This window comes from Ovis aries, chromosome 4 (assembly GCF_016772045.2).
Source record: "Ovis aries strain OAR_USU_Benz2616 breed Rambouillet chromosome 4, ARS-UI_Ramb_v3.0, whole genome shotgun sequence".
Taxonomy (NCBI): domain Eukaryota; kingdom Metazoa; phylum Chordata; class Mammalia; order Artiodactyla; family Bovidae; genus Ovis; species Ovis aries.
In genome coordinates this window covers 89,732,562-89,756,857 of record NC_056057.1, presented here as the reverse complement: position 1 = coordinate 89,756,857, position 24,296 = coordinate 89,732,562, and the positions used below count along the sequence as shown (strand labels likewise).

At 38.8% G+C, this 24,296-nt stretch overlaps 1 long non-coding RNA gene and 1 other non-coding gene across 2 annotated transcripts in view; one reads left to right on the top strand and one right to left on the bottom strand.

Moving 5' to 3' along the window:
• Positions 1–1,136: 1,136 nt before the first annotated feature.
• LOC132659720 (uncharacterized) overlaps positions 1,137–24,296 on the bottom strand; it is a 38,247-nt gene continuing 15,087 nt past the window's right edge. The window contains exons 2-3 of the long non-coding RNA XR_009600459.1: positions 5,942–6,113; positions 1,137–3,269 (exon numbers count right to left, since the gene is read on the bottom strand). This is a non-coding gene — a long non-coding RNA (uncharacterized LOC132659720). The remainder of the gene's footprint in view (positions 3,270–5,941; positions 6,114–24,296) is intronic.
• LOC114114661 (small nucleolar RNA U3) lies at positions 11,052–11,257 on the top strand. The gene has a single exon (XR_003589280.1). It is a non-coding gene; the product is annotated as a small nucleolar RNA U3 (small nucleolar RNA).

Here is a 24,296-nt window from a genome sequence, read left to right as displayed (position 1 = left end):
CCCTGTCCATCACCAACTTCCGAAGTCCACCCAAACCCATGCCTGTTGAGTCGGTGATGCCATCCAACCATCTCATCCTCTGTCATCCCTTTCTCCTCCCACCCTCAATCTTTCCCAGCATCAGGGGCTTCTCAAATGAGTCAGCTGTTTGCATCAGGTGGCCAAAGTATTGGAGTTTCAGCTTCAGCATCAGTCCTTCCAATGAACACCCAGGACTGATCTCCTTTAGGATGGACTGGTTGGATCTCCTCGCAGTCCAAGGGACTCTCAAGAGTCTTCTCCAACACCACAGTTCAAAAGCATCAATTCTTCAGCACTCAGCTTTCTTTATAGTCCAACTCTCACATCCATACATGATCACTGGAAAAACCATAGTTTTGAAAAGATGGACCTTTGTTGGCAAAGTAATGTCTCTGCTTTTTATATGCTATCTAGGTTGGTCATAACTTTCCTTCCAAGGAGTAAGCGTCTTTTAATTTCATGGCTGCAGTCACCATCTGCAGTGATTTTGGAGCCCAGAAAAATAACGTCAGCCACTGTTTCCACATCTATTTGCCATGAAGTGATGGGACCGGATGCCATGATCTTACTTTTCTGAATGTTGAGTTTTAAGCCAACTTTTTCACTCCCCTCTTTCACTTTCATCAAGGGGCTCTTTAGTTCTTCTTCATTTTCTGCCACTGAGGGTGGTGTCATCTGCATATCTGAGGTCATTGATATTTCTCCCTGCAATCTTGATTTCAGCTTGTGCTTCCTCCAGCCCAGCGTTTCTCATGATGTACTCTGCATATAAGTTAAATAAGCTGGGTGACAATATATGTACTCCTTTTCCTATTTGGAACCAGTCTGTTGTTTCATGTCCAGTTCTAACTGTTGCTTCTTGACCTGCATACAGGTTTCTCAAGAGGCAGGTCAGGTGGTCTGGTATTCCCATCTCTCTCAGAATTTTCCACAGTTTGCTGTGATCCGCACAGTCAAAGGCTTACATTTATATAAACCATTTTTAGGGCCTTGACACTACTAGATCACATTGTAGATTCTCAACAATAAAATCAGGAGGGTCTATGTTATTTTTCAAGTAACCTAATGAATTAAAACATTAAAATGGAATATACTGATTATATAGTTGGTTAGTAATTCACCTAAGCTTTATTTCTTATGTTTCTTATTTGAAAAGTTACTGCTACTCTTTGATATTAAGAGCTTTTTTTTTAAATGAAATTTCTCCCTGGTTCAAGCTAATCTATCTGTTACATAATTTAGCTTATGCTCAACAATTGTTCTGCAGGAAATCCTTTTAAATGTTAAGCTGGTAAGAATCATCATCTAAAAATTCTAGGTAAAGATCTATTTGTCATTGACACTGTTCCAGAATTGGCTTGACATTTGAAGAGGTAACTTTAATAAGCATTCTAAAACAGTTTTTCCTAAATTTAAAATGTACTAAATTTTATTTTCTAAAACATGTGAACATTTTTTCTTACCTGTGACAGAGTTTCAATACTATACAAATAAAATGGTCTGGAAAAAAATAACAACTGGTGAAACATAGCCATATCTAGCCATTTCAGCAATTCTAATAGCTTCTCTAACTCAGTAATGAATAAATTTCAAAGCATGTGAACTTGACATACTGAAATATAAAGACTCTGCTTTCTTCCCATAGCCATTTAAGTTGGTCACTGAGGAAAATTTGATCACTAGGGCATTTACCTGTGTAGATCTTTGGATTTATCCTATAATCATAATTGTAGCAGTCTGGATAGAGATAAAAGCCCCATAAACATTTTGGTCTCATTTCTAAAGCCAGTGTGAGAGTAGCATTCATAATACTCTTTCCAGCAGTTTCAAATTCCTTTTGGGCAACTGTTCTCACTTTCATTTCTGACCAGTCCAGATGGTGATTTCTAGTAAAGTTTAAAGAGTCATTTTTACTACACTATTGCCCCAATTTCTTTCCCATTGTGGCTTCTAGCTTTCCCAGTCAATGATAATAAGACCTTCTGATCTCCACCAAGCAACAGCTTTTACAATGTCGTCAGCAGTCTTTCTCAGGTATGTAGGAGGGCTCATATTCTGTGGTTAATTCAGTTCAGTCACTCAGTCATATCTGACTCTTTGCGACCCCATGGACTTCAGCATGCCGGGCCTCCCTGTCCATCACCAACTCCCGGAGCTTGTTCAAACTCATGTCCATTGAGTCAGTGATGCTATCCAACCATCTAATTCTCTGTCCTCCCCTTCTCCTCCTGCCTTCAGTCTTTCCCAGCATCAGGGTCTTTTCCAATGAATCAGTTCTTTGCATCAGGTGGCCAAAGTATTAGAGATTCAGCTCTAACAACAGTCCTTCCAATGAATATCCAGGACTGATTTCCTTTAGGATGGACTGGTTAATTCTCCTTGCTCTCCAAGGGACTCTCAAGAGTCTTGTTTTGAACACCACAGTTCAAAAGCATCAGGTCTTCAGTGCTCAGCTTTCTTTATGGTCCAACTCTCACATCCATACATGACTACTGGAAAAACCATAGCTTAGACTAGATGGACCTTTGTTGGCCAAGTAATGTCTCTGCATTTTAATATGCTGTCTAAGTTGGTCATAACTTTTATTCCAAGGAGTAAGAGTCTTTTAATTTCATGACTGCAGTCACCATCTGCAGTGATTTTGGAGCCCCCAAAAATAAAGTGTCACTGTTTCCACTGTTTCCCTATCTATTTCCCATGAAGTGATGGGACTGAATGCCATGATCTTAGTTTTCTGAATATTGAGTTTTAAGCCAACTTTTGCACTCTCCTCCTTCATGTTCAACAAGAAGCTCTTTAGTTCTTCCTCACTTTCTGCCATAAGTGTGATATCATCTGCGTATCTGAGGTTATTGATGTTTCTCCTGCCAGTCTTGATTCCAGCGTGTGCTTCATCCAGTCCAGCATATATTCTGTGGTATCCCTCCATTAAAAGATTTTCCTTCTGGAGAGAAATAAGGATAATACTCTAATCCATTTGGATACATTATGGCAATTGTTGATCCATTCTGAGTCTCCAAAGGATTTGATATAATATTGAATAACTGAAGATTCAGATCCACATTGAAGAAATGCTGACACCGCATTGTTGGGGCAGCCCAGAAAATGTTGAAAGGTCATTGTTTAATCACCGGAGACATTGCTGGCTTGAGGGCTGAATGAGGGAACACTATCAAGAGCAGCATCTCTTTTAACCATGCCACCCAGGGGTTACACTGACTCATAGTTTTCACCATCACAGCATTCTCCTTAAAAATGAGAAGAGGAAAAAGAATTAGACATGATGAAGCCAAATGTCTCTTTAGTTTTATGTTACAAAATGAATAGCAAACCAAGTAAATTCATGGTAGTGTTTAAACTGAATTTATACTTTTATCCTAAAAGGGAAGAAAAATGAGGGTCTTTTTTTTTAACTAGAAAAGTGAAAAAAATCCAGTGAATAAAAACCAAAGTAAAAACTTTCACACAAATTCTTAGCTATGAAAACTCTATTTTCTAGATGTTCTGATTTTAATTTCCTGTAATTCCAACTACAATCAACCATTAAAACAGACAAAAAGATATATCAAATGGTACTAACAGTAAGTAATACCTGGCTTGCTATTTGAAATGGATTGGCCCCAAACATGTATTTGTTCATTTGTTGGTTTGATTTTTTTTAATGCAACATTTACCTTTAGAATTAGGAAATAGGTAGAAATGGCATTTATCTGCTGTTATTTATAGATTTCAGTGCTATCTTCTCCTGGGTACATAAATAAAACTAAGAACCAATTAATTATTTAACTCCAGGGTTTTACATGAAGAAACTGGACTGTATTTTCACTGATCAATTCCCAAATGAAATTTGGCTAAATCCCTATAATAATAAAATAAAATAAAATCAGTTAAGCCAAAACCTGCCAAAGAATCTCCCCTGTCAAGGACAGTCTAATTGTTATGCATTCCAGCCAATGAGATCTCATCCTGAAGCAATGTGGTTGAAATTATATATCAAAAATTATTTTATCATGCAGTTTTCTTTTAAATAACAGAATCACAAACTTGGCTCTTTTGCAATCAAACTCAATGTCTTTTTAAGAGTCAAGCATTACTTTTTTTGAAGTTGCCATCCTAAGACAAAAGTCAGTTTTAAGACTCAGTTACAGATTGACACTTGTCAAGTAAACACTTCCTGCTTCTCCCTGAAGCCACTCCACTCTTCCACCCTGATGGAGTCAGCAGCAGCCTGTATTTGCGAGAAAGACAATGGAAAAGAAGCCAGTCCCACCTTCCTTCTCTCATGGCAAATGTGTTCCCAAACAATTTAAGCCAATGAAAAAAGAAAAATATTAACTTTCTATTAAACTTTAATTTAACTCTATAATGAGTGATCACGGTGCTGAAATCTAGTCATTGTAACTAGGGGTCTGTGGATGATTCAACTCGGAGAGGTGTAGCCTGATGTTCAGTTGAATCTGATTCCACATGCTTCAATAACTTGGGGCTGTCCAACAAGTAACTAATGGAAGAGCAATGTTCCTAAACAGCAATGAGGAAACACCTGCTCCTTCCCTGTCCAGTGAGAGTCGACCGGTGAGACAGAAATAACCATCAGTCAAAGGGGCTGCAGGGGAAATGTCCACGAGGTGGATAGCGGGTTGATTGAACAACAAAGTCACTGAACTGTACATTTGAAAAATCATTAAAATGGTAAGCTTATGGTATGTTTACCTTACCATAGTTAAAAATAAACAACAACAACAAAAAAAAAAACGCTGCAGAGAAAGCAAGAAAGCACAGTGACCATTCAGAAAAGAGATGTATGATCTAAGGGATTTCCTTGACTGCAGATTTTAAATTACAAGGATAAAATGGACAGGTTTGTCAGGTCAGGGAGGTATGTGAATCTGGATCCCTGAGAGGATAGAGAGAGGAAAATACAAGTGATAAAAATAACCTGGGACTTTGGGCTTATGTGTTAAAGGCATGATGGATGTATTCTGATGGAGTCTTACAAGGATGTCATACAGAGTGATGTAGTCAGAAAAACAAATATCATATATTAACACATATATGTGGAATCTAGAAAAACAGTACAGAAGAATCTGTTTGCAAAGCAAAAATAAAGACACAAATGTAGAGAACAAACGTATGGACACCAAGGGGGAAAGAAAGAGTGGGATGAATTGAGAGATTGGACTTTACATTTATACACTTCTGTGTACAAAACAGATAACTAATGACAACCTCCAGTATAGTACAGGGAATTCTACTCAGTTCTCTGTGGTGACCTAAATGGGATGGAAATCCAAAAAAGAGGGGATATGTGTATATGTATAGCTGACTCACTCTGCTATACAGCAGGAACTAACATTACATTGTAAAGCAACGTGGGTGTGTTCTGTCACTTCAGTTGTGTCCAACTCTGCACAACCTTATGGACTGTATCCCACCAGGCTCCTCTGTCCATGGGGATTCTTCAGGCAAGATTACTGGAATGGGTAGCCATTCCCTTCTCCAGAGGATCTTCCCAACTCAGGGATCAAACCCAGGTCTCCCAGGTTGCAGGCAGATTCTTTACCCTCTGAGGCACCAGGGAAGCCTAAGAATACTGGAGTGGGTAGCCTATCCCTTCTCCAGTGGATCTTCCCAATCCAGGAATCAAACCAGGGTCTCCTGCATTACAGGCAGATTCTTTACCAACTGAACTACCAGAGAACTCCAATTACCTCAGGATCCAGTACTAAATCACACTGGGGGTTACAACAACTTTAAATCAGCAAAGGTTTATAATTACATCACAGAGCCTCTTACAATGTGCTGTGGGGCATTCCACACATAGCTGAAGTTTTCTCTCAAGGCAGGCCTTGTTTGCCTGAAAGTTAGAGCTTTGTAAAAGGGACAGAAGGCACATGGCATCAATAAGCTTTTTATTTACCTGCAGGTTACTTATGGCCTTGATTTTCTCAGAAAGAGTAATTCATGCTTCGTGCTTAGTCATCCAATCTTGTCTTACTACTTGCGACCCCATGGACTGTAGCCCTCCAGGCTCCTCTGTCCATGGGATTTTTCAGGCAAGAATACTAGAGTGGATTGCCATTCACCTTCTCCTAAAAAGGCAAAGAAGAAAAATAAGGATTAAAGCAGATTTGACTCCATTAGGGCACTTGTTCAAATTCACCCGTATTTCCAATTTCTAATAAAATGCAGGACAGGTCAATTCAAATTATTTAAATCCTCCTACCAAAAATAATAATAAAGTAAAATATTCTTTATAAAGGTGATGAAGGTACAGACTTACACTCTGGTTTACTCACTTATATAGACTGCACAGCATTAGAGCCACCTCAGTCTAATGGCCTTGGGGTCCCTAGAACAGAAGTCCAGACATGGTCTTTGTGAAGCCTAGGACTGTGGGAGAAAGCATAAATCTTTCCTGCAGATAGCTTTCCAATTTGTAAGATCTGTCAGATGAATCTAGGCTCCCTGAAAGAGACTTGATTGGAAGGGACTACAAGAAGAGTGTGGTATTCTCGAAGGGTAGGGAGATTGAGGTCCAGCATCCAAAAACTGGAGAGAAAAGGTCTAAGCACAGTGTGAGACTGAGCTGACCATCTTCTGACCCTTCTTTGGCTCCTCCCTAAACTCCTTCCTTCAATAGCTTGCCTGCTCTGGATAAACGAGAGCAATGGTATGGATGAAAGTGCTGTGGTTCCTACTGCTGCAGGGTCCTATTATAATTTCTCCATGGAATTGAAATAACAAGCTTCTCAGCTATTTGGGGAGAGATAAAAGGATCAGTATTTAGAGGAGAGGAGTAGACTGGTAGTCATACAGAAATGGGCCAGGACAAATCCCTTAAGTAAACGGTAATAATGGTCACAAAGTCAAAGCAAAGGACATTTGAGCAGAAGGAATTCAAAGTGCGGATTAAATCAGAACTTTTCTTCTCCCAGCCTCCAGGACTCCTCAGGTCAAAAATTAGAGGGGGCAGAGTAAAATACTATCTATCCATATGAGGGATCTCAGAGCACTGGAGTCTGTGTATTGTCACACATGGACCCATTCATCCTCAGTGGTAGGTAAAGTCAGAAAAAATATCTGAATAACCCCAGTCATCACATGTTTCTTTAGGAAAAAAGTGTCATGTCCTATATGCCATTTACTCCTGTGCTTTAGACACATTAGGTGTGTGGTGGCTTATGAGGATAATCATCCTGGTTATAGAGGGAAAAGCTACATTTTCTTAACACATATATATTATAGTAAGAGTCAGTTGTGAACTACAGTATAAGGATATATAAATAACCTACAAAATATATGGAGTGGAATCACTTTTAGAAGACAGCCCAGAGTACTGCCTGAGTTCAACACATGAAAATATCAAGTGTGGTTAAAAACTCTGGATAAGCTTGAGCTAGAAGTGGTATCTGAGGCTTGAACTTAACAGAGCTTGAACACTCTGAAACTGCAAAGGGACTCCAGATGGAGGGAGTAGCAAGAAGGAAAGTACAGAGGAAGAGAGATAAAGGGCCTGCACAAAAGGTAACAGACGTTGCTTTGTGAGGCGTAGATATCTTGAGATGGAGAAGTCCAGCAGGCAGTTAGAAGTTTTTATAGAAATGTAGAACTAGGAATCTTCTGTGTTGAGGAGGTGATGGACCAAAAGGAGGAAAATATCTACAGAGAAAATATGACACCAGAAGGTTTTAAAGATCACCTCAAAATTGAAAAAGGAGAGAAAATAATCAATAACAGATGGAAAAAAACTAAACCCATGAGGGAATAGGGAGGACAGGACAGTGTATCCAAGGACAAGGGTGATGAACTGCGTAAGATGAGAACCAAGAACTAGTGACTTCAGCACAGCAGTTTCAAGAGAGGGAAGGGTTTTATGAGTAAATCAGTTTAGTGAAGGCAGCACTGTTTCTCAGACTGAGTGCAGTCTCTGTGTCCTCTGATGTCTCTCCCTAGGGACTCTTCAGCCAGGGTGAAGGGAGGCTTCAGTCTCAAGAAAAGATGCCTGGATGGTTCAGCACGTTCAACTTTTATATACTCAACTGATTTACTCCTGTTGAGCTAAAAGAACACACTGATGCTAGATTTAGAGTCGTAGTAAATAATCAGGTGTGTGGAGCTCAATGTCTTTTAGTTCTGAAATACTAGTGTGGTCAGTTTTGATGGATTCAAGAGATAGGGGTAATGTGAGCTGATATAGTAGTGTACAACTGTAGGTATTTCATAATCTAAAAGATAGATTACATTCAGAACAGTACTGCATCTTTATTTATTAAACCATCTTATTTTTTTCAAGCAGTTGAAAATAGGCTTTTGTTAATGTTTATTGTTAGTTTCTTTTGTAGGCTGCTCAGAAGTGACAGACACTTGAGCGGCACTCTTTTGCAGAGAAGCTTTTAAAAGACGAAAAACAAAAACTTCCCAACCTGGACTGTACATTTTGGGTTTGATTTTAAATTTTAGGTTAGTAATAAATGGAGCTTAAGAACACAAAAAATAAAGTAGATTGCACCCTTAATGAGTGCAAAAAGACAAAAGCTAAATGTAAATTGTATTAAACAGAGGATTCTCAGAAACAGAGAAGCTACCTTTTGATTCTACGTAAAACTGAACAGAAAGTGTTCCTTTGAAAAGAATTTTCTTCCTATTTTGAAAAGATTTACAGTAGGGGGAGCTGTAGGAAGGAGAGAGATATTTCAAATTTAATTTTTCAAAACTCCATATGGACATTTAAAATTAGAATTATCAAGCAAAAATTATCGTTTTATGTAATATCAGAAACTTCTGCAACAGGCATCTGGGGAAGTCTTTATTTTGGGAAGCATCAAGTATTACATTGGTTGCTTTGGCAGTGGTTATACTTGGAGATTTCATGCTCAGTTTTCTCCCAAACTTGTCAATCTCCTCCTCTTCTAGGGAAGGATGAAAAAGAGGCAGAGAAAAATAAAAATGTTTCTACCATACTATTCTGGAAATTTTTTTTCCTTCAGGACACAAAAACCATGGAAGAAAGGTGCTTCTCTGATACAAGTATATAGGGTGAGCAGACATTTTGGGGTGCTGGGGACAGTCATAATTGACACCTTGTAGTGCACTTTTAATTCTCAATTTTATTCCAATTTAGAGAACAAGTTTTATGTACACCTTACATATGTAGCAGTTCCTCCATATAGATTCAAGAGAAGTATGCCACAGATCTTTCTTAACTTACAATGGAATTAAGTCTCAATAAGCCCATTATGAGTTGAAAATATTGTTGAGTTGAAACCAAATTTAATAGATGTAACCTACTAAACTGCTGTTAAAGTGCTGCACTCAAACTCAGCAGTGGTCACAGGACTGGAAAAGGTCAGTTTTCATCCCAATCACAAAGAAAAGTGAAGCCAGAGAATGTTCAAGCTATTACACAATTACACGCATCTCACACACTAGCAAAGTAATGCTCAAAAGTCTCCAACCCAGGCTTCAACAGTATGTGGACTATGAACTTCCAGATGTTCAAACTGGATTTAGAAAAGGCAGAGGAATCAGAGATCAAATTGGTAACATCCATTGGATCATAGAAAAAGCAAGAGAGTTCCAGAAAAGCATCTACTTCTGCTTTATTGATTACATCAAAGCTTTTGACTATGTGGATCTGTGGATCACAGCAAATTGTGGGAAATTCTTCAAGAGGTGGGAATACCAGACTACCTTACCTGCCTACTGAGAAATCTGTATGCAGGCCAAGAAGCAATAGTTAGAACTGGACATGGAACATTGGACTGGTTTCAAATTAGGAAAAGAGTAGGTCAAGGCTGTATATTGTCACCCTGCTTATTTAACTTATATGCAGAGTACATCATGCGAAATACTGGGCTGGATGAAGCACAAACTGGAATCAAGATTGCCAGGAGAAATATCAATATGCAGATGACACCACCCTATGGCAGAAAGCGAAAAGGAACCTCTTGATGAAAGTGAAAGAGGAGAATGAAAAAGTTGGCTTAAAACTCATTATTCAAAAAATGAAGATCATGGCATCTGGTCCCATCACTTCATGGCAAATAGGTAAGGAAACAATGGAAACTGACAGATTTTATCTTTTGGGGGCTCCAAAATCACTGCAGATGGTGACTGCAGCCATGAAATTAAAAGATGCTTGCTCCTTGGAAGAAAAGCTATGACCAATCTAGAGAGTGTATTAAAAAGCAGAGCGTTACTTTGCCGACAAAGGTTCCTCTAGCCAAAGTTATGGTTTTTCCAGTAGTCATGTATGGATGTGAGAGTTGGACCATAAAGAAAGCTGAGCACTGAAGATTTGATGTTTTTGAACTGTGGTGTTGGAGAATATTCATTGGAAGGACTGATGCTAAAGCTGAAGTTCCAATACTTTGGCCACCTGATGCAAAGAGCTCACTTTGGAAGAGACCCTGATGCTTGAAAGATTGAAGGCAGGAGGAGAAGGGGAAAACAGAGGATCAGATGGTTGGATGGCATCACTGACTCGATGGACTTGAGTTGAGCAAGTTCCAGGAGTTGGTGATGGACAGGGAAGCCTGGTGTGCTGCAGCCCATGGGGTCACAAAGAGTCGGACATGACTGAGCGACTGAACTGAAACTGAAATGTACTGAGCATCATAGCTTAGAGCAGCCTATCTTATACTCAGAACATGTACATTTGGCAAAATCAACTAACACAAACTATTTTATAATAAAATGCTGAATATCTCATGAAATTTATTGAGATAAATAAATTTCATCTCAGAAGGAAGGAAAAGAAAAAAATAGAATCTTTGTGTGGGGCAGAATGGTGGTAAGTGTATGAGTCGTTTAGCCCTGTGATTGTGTGGTCAATTGGAAGCTGTGGCACTGCAGCTGTCCAGCATCACAAGAGAGAAAGGGACAAATCACTAGCCCCAGGAAAATATCAGAAATTAGAATCTGAAGTATGGTTTCCATTGGATGAATACTGCTTTTGCCTCACATAAAGTTGAAAAATCGTCGAACCTCTATAAGTCAGGAAATGTCTGCACTGAAAACAGAAGTTTCAGACTATGTTTTCAGGGGTCATTTCTATAGCTCATTATGAAAGAAGTTTCTCTGAATGTGAAGAGCACCCAAAACCCTAGCAAGCTTAGTGTTCCCTCCTGAGTGTGAAGCTTCTTTTTGGTGTTGGTTCTGCAACTGCCATTAACCATTGATGATCATTCTTCTCTTCCTTTGAGGAGCAAGAGGGAGAGGACACTGCCTGAGTAAAGCAAAGAACAAAAAAAGAAGTTTCAAAGTACTTCGTAATTAGCCTACAAACTGGAAGAATATGAAATTACAAAAAATGTAAAAGCAAAACAATAAAATTGGTGACATCAGTTGATATAATTTTATTTATTAACTTTATTCTTTATGAGAATTTAACAGCTTAGAAATAAGAGTAAGGTTTTTCATATTTTAAAATTTAATTAGAGAATTGTTAGTTATCTTTAATAAACAAATTTGTACTTTTTTACTCTTTCTCCTCATGAGAGGAAAGGCTTCATATAATCTTTGGTTCAAGTTAATGAGCACACTGAAATATTTCATTTATTTTTAAGAGAATGCTGAGATCAGCCCTGGGATTTCTTTGGAAAGACTGATGCTAAAGTTGAAACTCGAGGACTTTGGCCACCACATGCAAAGACTTGACTGATTAGAAAAGACCCTGATGCTGGGAGGGATTGGGGGCAGGAGGAGAAAGGGACGACAGAGGATGAGATGGCTGGATGGCATCACCGACTCGATGGACGTGAGTCTGAGTGAATTCCAGGAGTTGGTGATGGACAGGAAGGCCTGGCGTGCTACGATTCATGGGGTTGCAAAGAGTCGGACACGACTGAGCGACTGAACTGACTGAACTGACTGAAAGTCCATTTATATAGAATACACCCAAATTCCTTTTCTGGATTAACTACCAAACTATCCCAAACCCCACTCAATTCCAATTAAATTTAAGAAGTAATTGTTTTGGAGACATAAATTGATGGAACAGAATAGAGAACCCAGAAATAAGCCCATACACATATAGTTAATTACTTTATGAGAAAGGAGTCAAGAATATACAATGGAGAAGGATAATTTCTTCAATAAATGGAAAACCAAACAGCCACATGCAAAGGAATGAAATTGGACCATTATCTTCTACTACACACAAAAATTATCTCAGAATGGACTAAAGACTTGAAACCATAAAACTTCTAGAAGAAAACATAAGTGGTAAGCTTTGTGACATCTATCTTGGCAATGATTTGGGGGGATTTGATACTAAAAATAAAGGCAACAAATACAAAAATAAACAAGTAGAACTACATCAAACTAAAGCTTCTGTGCAGCAAAGGAAACTATCAACAAAATTAAAAGGTAACCTACTGAATGGGAGAAAACATTTGCAAATCATATTCTGGATCAATGGTCAATATTCAAAATATATAAAGAACTCGCACAACTCAGTGACAAAAAAACAAACAATCTGATTTTAAAATAGGCACAGGAGCTAAGTAAACATTTTACGAAGGAGACATTAAGAAGACCATTAGGTACATGAAAAGATGCTCAATATCACAAATCATTAGGAAATGAAAATCAAACTAACAATGAAATCTGACACCTGTTAGAATGACTATTATTTAAAAGATAAGAAATAGCAAGTGTTGGCAAGGGAGGAGATGTTCAAAAGGGAGCTTGGATACTAAATATGGAAGTGTAAATTGGTGTAGCCAATATGGAAAGCAGTATAGAGTTTACTCAAAAATTAAAAATAGGGCTCTCACATGATATAGCAATTCCATTTCTGGGTATTTATGTGAAGAGAACAAAAACACCTAACTTGAAAAGATATGTGCACTCCCATGTTCATTGAAGTATTATTTGCAATAGCCAAGATATGGAAACCCATTAATGGATAAATGGCCCAAGGAATGTGATACACACAAACATATGTATATACAATGAAATATTATTTAGCTATACAAAGTGAAATCTTGCCATTTGCAGCAACACGGATGGATCTTAAAGGGATTACATCAAGTAAAATAAATCAGACAGAGAAAGTCAAATATAATAGAAGGTCACTTGAATGAAGAATCTAAGAAAAACCAACGTAATAGACACAGAGAACAGATAGGTGGTTGCCAGACTGGGCAGTGGGAGGGAGGAAGTGGGAGAAATGGGTAAAGGGAGTCAGAAGGTACAAACTGCCAGTCATGAAATAAATAATCCATGGGGATGTAATGTACACAGTGACCATACTTAACAACACTGTATTGCATAACTGAAAGTTGCTAAGAGATTAAACCACAGAAGTTATCACAAGAAAAATTTTTGAAAACAGTGTATGGAGACAAATAGTTAACTAGACTTAAGATGGACACCATCTGGCAACACAGTCATTGTCAAATCATTATGCTGTACACCTGAAACTAATATAATGTTCTATGTCAATTATTCCTCAATTTTTTTAAGTTTTAAAGTATTTTTGAAGGTTTAATAAGATTTTTTTTTCTAACACCTCAATATGAAAACAAAAACTAAATGAGAATATAAGTAAATGCCTAAATTCACCTCATGAGCCAACAAGGAACAGGTTATGAGTGGTGGGTAAAGGAAAATGTGAAACTTATTCTTCAAGAGGATTTAATACACATAAAAAACAATGCTGGCTAATAAACTATGTTTCAAAATAACACTGAGATTTCAAACGGATGCATATTACACTGGAAGAAATTTCTTAAATGTAGAGAAACAGAGTGACTTCAAACTAATTAAATCATACAAATGATAGAATTGTTTGACTTTTTAAGTACCAAAAGAAAAGAAACTTCTATTTTTACTTTATAAGGAATTTGTGTACCAAACAAATGTGTTCAGAAAAAAATTCATATTGGAATTGGAGTCAAGGAAAACCAGGTTTAAAATGCAAGACATTCATTATAGATAAATGTGTCATAACAAAAAGAATGAAAACATAGAGCTGATATGAATAAATTAAAAAATGGCAACAAAAATGTTAACAAAAGGATTCATAATTCCCTTTCAAAGTATTGTATTTTTCCAAATATCTAGAGAAAAGAGTTTGCTGATAAAAGAGTAAGGAATTAAAAATATTTGCTAAAATGCAGCTAAGAAAATAAGTGATTTTTTTCTTGCCTTTTAATAAAAAGATTACAGAAAATGTGCAATTAAGAAATAACATCTTTACATAAGGCTGTGAGGAAAAGGAAGAGAAGAGAATACATTGAATGTGAATCAAAGAAAAGTGGCAGCACTTTAACAGTATGAAGGAAGTTTGGAATTAGCCTACTTACGTATTTAGAGTTAACTAATAAATGTGGATACCTCATATGCAGATGACACCACCCTTATGGCAGAAAGTGACGAGGAATTTAAAAGCCTCTTGATGAAAGTAAAAGAGGAGAGTGAAAAAGTTGGCTTAAAGCTCAACATTCAGAAAATGAAGATCATGGCATCTGGTCCCATCACTTCATGGCACATAGATGGGAAAACAGTGAAAACAGTGTCAGACTTTATTTTGGGGGGCTCCAAAATCACTGCCAATGGTGATTGCAGCCATGAAATTAAAAGACGCTTACTCCTTGGAAGGAAAGTTATGACCAACCTAGATAGCATATTGAAAAGCAGAGACATTACTTTGCCAACAAAGGTCCATCTAGTCAAGGCTATGGTTTTTCCAGTAGTCATGTATGGATGTGAGAGTTGGACTGTGAAGAAAGCTGAGCACCGAAGAATTGATGCTTTTGAACTGTGGTGTTGGAGAAGGCTCTTGAGAGTCCCTTGGACTGCAAGGAGATCCAACCAGTTCATCCTAAAGGAGATCAGTCCTGTGTGTTCACTGGAAGGACTGATGCTAAAGCTGAAACTCCAGTACTTTGGCCACCTCATGCAAAGAGCTGACTCATTGGAAAAGACTCTGATGCTGGGAGGGATTGGGGGCAGGAGGAGAAGGGGATGACAGAGGATGAGATGGCTGGATGGCATCACCAACTTGATGGATGTGAGTTTTGGTGAACTCTGGGAGTTGGTAATGGAGAGGGAGGCCTGGTGTGCTGCAATTCATGGGGTTGCAAAGAGTCGGACACGACTGAGTGACTGAACTGACTGACTGACATCTCTGAATGACTGTAAGTCTCTTACAAGTCTGCTAGCTTCCACTCCTGAATTCTCCAGTCTAGTTGCAACATGGCAACCACAGTGTCCTCTTACAACCCTAAGTCAGATCATACCCCTACAGTGCTCAAAGCTCTTCAGTGATGCCCCATATGCCTCAGTGTAAAACTTAAGGGTTTTTTGATCCTGGAAAGCTCTACATGATTGGGACACAGTTACCTACCTCTCTGACTTCCTCTCCTGGCTCTCCCCAGGATCACTCTCTAGTCACACAGGCACTCGTGGAGTCATTACAACAGACCCGTCAAGTGTCTTCCTCAGAGCCTTCACTCCAGCAGCAATTCTCAAGGGATGCCCCAGGAATCTCTGTAAGTTTCAAGGACCCTTTCATGGGATGTAAAATGTCAACTACAGAACAAAAACTCAACAAACTTGAAGAGTGTAAAAGAGGCCCAAGACCAAAACGTTGAGAGTCCCTTTCCAGCTTGAAGGGCTCTTCCCTCACAAATCTTCTGGGATCAGTCCCACACGTCCCTCAAGACTTTGCCTGTTCTTCCCTCTCCCAGTGAGCCCTACCCTGACCACCTCCTCTAAATCCTAGACTTCTGAGTCTCCCTTAGGTTTTCTCATTTCCTCTGTTATTTTTTTAATTCATTTCTTTTTTAATAAACGGATAATTGCTTTACAGTATTGTGTTGGTTTCTACCAACCATCAACATGAATCAGCCATAGGTTACCCATTTCCCATCCCACTTGAACATCCCTCCCACCCCCTGACTCCTCCCACCAGGACATGGTAACACCTAGAGGGGAAGGAAATCTTTGAAAGAATTTGTATATGTAATTATACGCTCCGCTTTGGGAATGACACCCACCACTTCCATTACAACTCATTACTCATTAGCTAGAACTAATCACATGGCCCCACCCAACCAAAACAGGGCCCAGAAAATAGACTTCTACCATTTACCTGAAGGAAAAAAGCTGGAAATATTTCATGACTAGAACTATAGTACACAGTGAATTGCATTTCAAAACTGGTAAAACAATTTAGTAACCAAGATTAATAAAATTTCCTGTGAAATTGGTTCAGAATACACAATGATTGTAGAAATATTTATGCTAATTTTGTTATAAATAATAAGTGGTTTGTTATTGAATTATATAGCAGAAAATAGGTTAATATATATTATATTCATCATAATGAACTTTATTAATGATTTGGCCTTGGGCGCATTCATTTGTTACCCACATCTTTCTTTCCTTCCTTCCTGGTTCCCTCTCCTACTTTCTTTCTTCCTTCTGTTCTTTTTCCCTTCCCTCTTCTTCCTTTCAGGAAATATTTCTTGAACTCTTCTACGTACAGCTAATGGTACTGGATTATGAAGATACAACAGTGAATAGACAGGATTTCTGCCCCTATGAAGCTTATAGTCTGCTGACAACAAACAGGCAAGCAGAATTTTTAAATGAAAATAGTAATGGATCGTGATAAATGTTATAATGGAGATAAACATTTGATAAAGAATGAGAAGGATAGTCAGGAAAGTCTGAAGAGGTATTGGAGATGAGATCTGTGGACTGTGAGGCAGCTAGTCTTGCAAAGATCCAGAGAAAGAGAATTCCAGACACAAAGAACATGACTGAGAAATAGAAGAGTCCTGTAAGATCTGAGCTGTGGGAGGGAGGAGGAGAGTGGAGAAAGATGAAGTTAGAGAGCCAGGCAGAGAACAACCCATGCAGGGCTTTGCTGATGAAGTGATGGGTTTTGGTTTTATTCCAAGATCAATGGAAAGTCATCAAAGGGTTTTAAGCAAGGAATTGACAGAGTTACTTTTATGTTTTTAAAAGATTACATTGACTTCTGGAGGAAACACAGAATGGATGAGGCAATTTCCTGATAAGGAAATGCAGAAATCCAATTGGTTTTCATTAAATTTATATAATGAAGAAAGGGAGAAAGAAACATTCAACACATATTTAACAAGAAAACCAACAAGATTTCCTGCTGGATTAGATGTGGAGATAAAAGAAAAGGGAAAACTTATTAAGCACTTATTTTGAGTACTGTGTTCAGTATTTTATATAAAGAGGAAGCTCATAATTTTGAGTCATACTATGTCATATATATTACATACATTTCACATATGCAATATATACATTTTACATACATGCATATATATGTTTATTTATGAATGTATTTATTATCTTAAGTAAATTATGTAGAATGTAATTGCTTTATCCTTAAATACTTTGGTTTTCAATTTGAATCCCCTACATCTGAATAAGAAAAACTTTAACGATCCAGTTCCATTAAAATTAATCCGATCCAACATCTTTTAAAGTATAATGTTTTTTTCTATAGAGTAAAAGTCTTATCTGGTCTTCTTCTTTCTTCTATCTCTTCCCTAAGGATGAGGATGATGTCCTTTCATGCAGGGGTACATCCTGGAGTGTAAAGTCAAGTGGACCTTAGGAAGCATTACAATGAACAAAGCTAGTGGAGGTAATGGAATTACAGTTGAGCTATTTCAAATCCTAAAAGAACGTGCTGCTACAGTGCTGCACTCAATATGTCAGCAAATTTGGAAAACTCAGCAGTGGCCACAGGACTGAAAAACGTCAGTTTTCATTCCGATCCCAAAGAAAGGCAATGCCAGAGAATGTTCAAACTACCACACAATTGCACTCATCTTACATGCTAGCAAGGTAATGCTCAAAATCTTTCAAGGTAAGCTTCAACAGTACATGAACTGAGAACTTCCAAATGCACAAGCTGGATTTAGAAAAAACAGAGGAACCAGAGATAAAATTGCCAACATCCGTTGGATCACAGAAAAAAACAAAGGATTTCTAGAGAAACATCTACCTCTGCTTCATTGACTATGCTAAAGCCTTTGACTGTGCAGATCATGACAAACTGTGAAAAATTCTGAAAGAGGTGGGAATACCAGACCACCTGACCTGCCTCCTGATAAATCTGTATGCAGGTCAAGAAGCAACGGTTAGAACTGGATATGGAACATCCAGAACTGATTCAATATTGGGAAAGGAGTAGGTCAAGGCTGTATATTGTCACCCTGCTTATTTAACTTATATGCAGAGTACAACATGAGAAATGCCAAGCTAGATGAAGCGCAAGCTGGAATCAAGATTGCCGGGAGAAATATCAATAACCTCAGATATGCAGATGACACCACCCTTATGGCAGAAAGTGAAGAGGAACTAAAGAGCCTCTTGATGAAGGGGAAACAGGAGAGTGAAAAAGCTGGTTTAAAACTCAACATTCAAAAAACTGAGATCATAGCATCCAGTCCCATCACTACATGGCAAATAGATGGGGAAACAATGGAAACAGTGACAGACCTTATTTTCTTGGATTCCAAAATCTCTGTGGACAGTGACTCTAGCCAGGAAATTAAAAGACGCTTTCTCCTTGGAAGGAAAGGTATGACAAATCTAGACAGCATATTAAAAGCAGAGGCGTGATTTTGTCCACAAAGGTCCATATAGTCAAAGATATCATTTTTCCAGTAGTCATGTAGGGATGTGAGAGTTGGGCCATAAAGAAAGCTGAGTGCCGGAGAATTGATGCTTTCAAACTGTGGTGCTGGAGAAGACTCTTGAGAGTCCCTTGGACAGCAAGGAAATCAAACCAGTCAATCCCAGAGGAAATCAACCCTGAATATTCATTGGAAGGACTGATGTTGAAGCTGAAACTCCAATACTTTGGCCACCTGATGCAAAGAGTCAACTGACTGGAAAAGACCCTGAAAAGACTGAGGCAGAAGGATAAGGGGATGACAGAGTATAGGATAGTTGGATAACATAATTGACTCAATGACATGAGTTTCAGCAAACTCCAGGAGACAGTGAAGGACAGGGAAGCCTGTTGTGCTGCAGTCCATGGGATGTCAAAGAGCCAGACATGACTGAGCAATTGAACAATGTGGGAGCAACTTAAACAACCTCATCTCAGCAGGGAAAGATCAGGGGTCTTGAGTGTCATGTCCGTTGCCTCTTCTGGCTTCAGTGGAATTTCTTACTCCATCAGGATGCTGCTGAAAGCTCTCCAGCCTGATGTTCAATTTCTTGGGGTCAGTTTATCCTATATAAGCTCAAAGGCAACACAGGAAACCTAAAGCTCCAGGCCTTCCTCCTCCTGACCTTGGTTCATTCTCAGGTTGGAATATGACAGCCCACGTGTTTGCTTCCTCAGAACCACAGATGGAGAGTAGAGGGTGAAAGTGAACGTCTCCACTCTTGGTGTTCCTCTCACTTAAAGAATGCTCAGATCTAGGCCAGAGCCACAACCCAGAGAGGGGAAAATGTGGAGAATCCTCTCTCTTTACTCTCTTACTCTTCTCTTCTTCCCATAACTAACCTTCATTTGAAAGTGGTGACTTTTACCCTAGAGAGGGCCTGGCTGTTGTCACAGGTAGAAGGGGTAAGATCTCTCCATCACTGATGAACTGCTAAGCTGAGTCCTACAAGTTTATAAGGCTGTCATCTTATTACATGATCAAATGTGGATGTCAGAAGCAGAATTTTAACTTATTGTATTTGTATTCCTCATATAATGAGCTTTAGATTCAGCCTTCACAGATGGAAACTCTCAATACCAAGGTAAAATCATGAATTCAGAAAAGTCAAAAAGAAAATTATATTATTTATTTTTAAAAGTACTCAAAATATATTTATTATCTAATTTAACCAATCCTCACATCAACCTTCTAAGATTGATACTCTTCTTGATCCTATTTAGAAAAGAGATAACTCATGCTCACCAAGATTATGTAACACAAATTATAAAATGACCTCATTGGGATTTCAACCAATTCTATCTACCAAGGTCAAACTAAAATTCCTTTTCTTGAAATTTTTGTGGGTTAATCCTTGCAAAGAGAAGAAAATGAAAGGATTAAAGTTAAGGATTCCAATACAATATGTAATACAGATGCATGCTTAGTACATGCTTAGTCACTTCAGTGTTGTCTGACTTTCTGCGACCCTATGGACCATGGCCTGCCAGGCTCCTCTGTCTGTGGGATTCTCCAGGCAAGAATACTGGAGTGGGTTTCCATTTCCTTATCCAGGGGTCTTCCTGATGTGTAATACAGATGAGTACAGATCAACTCAAAATCTAAGTTGATTAGATCTAGAGGCCCTGAAAAGAACCCCAAAGGTAAATAATCTGAAATGGATTGAAGTCATGTATTGGTTAGGAATGATGAAAGAGAGCAGAAAATATTTGCTGAAAGCTGAAATCATCTGGGCATGTGCTCAAAGGTGATGATAAACCCCGAAATCTGAGTTAAACACAGGTTTATTTTTTGTCCACACTACATCTCCCATATGAGTTGGCTGACTTTCTGTGCCACACGATCATTCAGAGACACAAGCCAGAGGAGCTGCCGCCCTTCCGTAGCTGCTCCAGCTTGAGCATGCAACTTCCTCGGGTGTTCTGTTAGGGGAGGAGGGAAACAAGCCACTTGCAAAGGCATTTCAAATAATACATTTACATCAATTAGTATTTTGCTGGTCAGAACTAGTTCTTTGGACTCAACTACCCAAAGTGACCAAATAGGAAAAGGAGTAGGTCAAGGCTGTATATTGTCACCCTGCTTATTTAACTTCTATGCAGAGTACATCATGAGAAACACTGGACTGGAAGAAACACAAGCTGGAATCAAGATTGCTGGGAGAAATATCAATAACCTCAGATATGCAGGATGCAGATATGCCACCCTTATGGCAGAAAGTGAAGAGGAGCTAAAAGCCTCTTGATGAAAGTGAAAGAGGAGAGTGAAAAAGTTGGCTTAAAGCTCAACATTCAGAAAACGAAGATTATGGCATCTGGTCCCATCACTTCATGGGAAATAGATGGGGAAACAGTGGAAACAGTGTCAGGCTTTATTTTTCTGGGCTCCCAAATCACTGTAGATGGTGACTGCAGCCATGAAATTAAAAGACGCTTACTCCTTGGAAGGAAAGTTATGACCAACCTAGACAGCATATTCAAAAGTAGAGACATTACTTTGCCAACTAAGGTCCGTCTAGTTAAGGCTATCGTTTTTCCAGTGGTCATGTATGGATGTGAGAGCTGGACTGTGAAAAAGGCTGGGCGCCGAAGAATTTATGGTTTTGAACTGTGGTGTTGGAGAAGACTCTTGAGAGTCCCTTGGACTGCAAGGAGATCCAACCAGTCCATTCTACAGGAGATCAGCCCTGGGATTTCTTTTGGAGGGAATGATGCTAACGCTGAAACTCCAGTACTTTGGCCACCTCATGCGAAGAGTTGACTCATTGGAAAAGACTCTGATGCTGGGAGGGATTGAGGGCAGGAGGAGAAGGGGATGACCGAGGATGAGATGGCTGGATGGCATCACTGACTCGATGGACGTGAGTCTGAGTGAACTCAGGGAGATGATGATGGACAGGGAGGCCTGGCGTGCTGCGATTCATGGGGTCGCAAAGAGTCAGACATGACTGAGCGACTGAACTGACTGAACTGAACACAAAGTGACCAGGAAATGCAGGAGAGCAAATAGATGTGATCTGCTTCCTCCTTTGAGCATAATTCAGATATCCAGCATCCTGCCTCCTCCTAACTTCAGCTCCTTCATTTCCAGAGTTGCCTTTACATTCAGGATAAATACTATTACCCTTGTTTTAGAGACTGCTTTACATATCGTGGTCAAGGAAGAATACTTCAAGATTTTTAGAAGTTTATTAAAGGCTAAGTTATAGTCTAAGATCATTGTAGGAAATATCATGTGTGTTTTATAATGAAGCAGTGTTTATGGACAGAGAAGACATCTGCTCTTACACCTGTCAGGAGTAAGGCACCACCCAAATAGAAGAGTGGAGTCTGCTGGTTGCGTGGATTCTATCCCCACAGCTTGCCCTTAAACTTTGGCCTTACTTCTGGTTGAAATATACAAGAGTGACTTCAAAGTTAAACATCTGAATGTGTTGCAACCACGTTTTCAACGACAACTGGGTTCCATTTACAAAATTTCTTATATCATTATAAGTCTTGAATAACAAGTTTGCAAATTTGAATATTAACACAGAGAATTGAACCTACTGTAAAAAGTTAATTCAGAAATTGAGTCTTTAGGAAATGTAGGTGGCACCACCTGGTGGGTAAGAATGACAGGAGAATTTGGAGATTTATTTATTAGGAAATGCATAGTTGTGGAAAATTTTTTTTAATTATGATAATTGCTATAGATATATTCAGACTTCCAGATAAAAGCTTCTAAGAGCTTTGAAATTGAGGCCTGAGGAATGAAATCAACTTCTTAGAAAACAGGGACAAATAGAGGGTGTATGACCTTTTTTAAAAACTTTTCACCTTATTATTTCTGATTGATAGCTGCTCACGAGAACCTGAGGAATCTGTGGTAATGATGAGAGGGTGGTTTACAACCAAACTGACACTATTACTATCAAAGAGCCCAGTGTCTTGGTAAGTTTAAAAAATTTGCTGGCCTACGGCCCTAAGTACACGCCTCCAATTCACTTAGTACTTTATAGTAAAGAGTCAGCAGAGGTCCCTTCTTCACATCTATTTATGGTCAGTATCAGAAACTAATGGTGAGATTTTTTTCGACAAAAGAAGAACAACAAATTTGTTTTCAGTTTTCAAACATCTGTGCCCCGTTTATATAGCTGACATTTTCTCACAGCTTGACGATTGCTTTGTTAAGCTGAAATAAATTATTTCTGCCAGGTATTTCTTCAGTGAAGATAGGCTTGTTTGGGGATCAGTAAGAATACGAATTCAGAGTCTGCAACCAGGTCAAGCCAATAGAGGGGAAAAGGAAGTTGGAAGAGCTCTAGTAAACGGAGTCCACGGCTTTTAATTGAGTCCATCCAGGAAACAAGAGGAGTCTTCTTTTACCCAAAGGCTGTGTTATCTCTGCAGGGTGTGAGAGCTCCTTTCTGGTCTCCCAACTCTATTTAATTGATGTTTCTATTTATTAATTTTTCACAGCTTCTTGAGAAATAAAGTTTGGAGTCCTAGTTGACCACCTCGTTGATAGGTGAAATTAGTTAAACAGAACAATGTAATGAACCTGTTCTGGAATACCCTACTCTGATGCTTCAATCCCTTCCTTCTCTGTGATGTTCAGTAGCAACAGAACAGTGGTAGACCTGATCTACAGTAAGGGAAGATACAAGAATAGTCAAAGCAAATAGATGTTGAAACTTTATACAACATGTCACACATCCATTTATAATTGAGATTCATGGAGCCAGTTTCCTTGAAGGGACTATTTTCACCTCACTTTCCCACCCCTGTGCATATCAAAACTAAATGTATTTTAAACTATTCAAGTATACAGAGCAAGAAGTTCTAGATAGCAAGTTTTGGGGGTCAATAAATATAGCTTAGACCAGGAGCTGAAAGTTCAAATCTTGAACCAGATTTTTTTTGAAATTTTTAACTCATTAGCTTCACTTTCCCCACCTCACATCTACTCCGCATTCCACTCACCCAAAGCAACCACTGATCAACTCTCTATCTCTGCAGTTTTGCCTATTTGTGACATTTTATGGGGATGGAATTATATCACATGCAGTCTGTTATTGGCTTCTTTCAATTAGCAAAGTGTTTTCAAAGTATGTCCATCAGTTCAGTTCAGTCACTCAGTCATGTCCAACCCTTTGCGACCCCATGGACTGCAGCAAGCCAGGCCCCCCTGTCCATCACTGACTCCCAGAGTTTACTTAAACTCATGTCCTTTGAGTCAGTGATGCCATCCAACCATTTCATCCTCTGTCATCCCCTTCTCCTCCTGCCTTCAATCTTTCCCAACATCAGGGTCTTTTCAAATAAGTCAGTTCTTTGCATAAGGTGGCCAAAGTATTGGAGTTTCAGCTTCAATACCAGTCCATCCAATGAACACTCAGGGCTATCTCCTTTAGAATGGACTGGTTGGATCTCCTTGAAGTCCAAGGGACTCTCAAGAGTCTTCTCCAGCTTTCTTTATAGTCCAACTCTCACATCCATACATGACCATTGGAAAAACCATAGCCTTGACTAGAGATGGACCTTTGTTGACAAAGTAACGTCTCTGCTTTTAAATATGCTGTCTAGGCTTGTCATAACTTTCCTTCCAAGGAGTAAG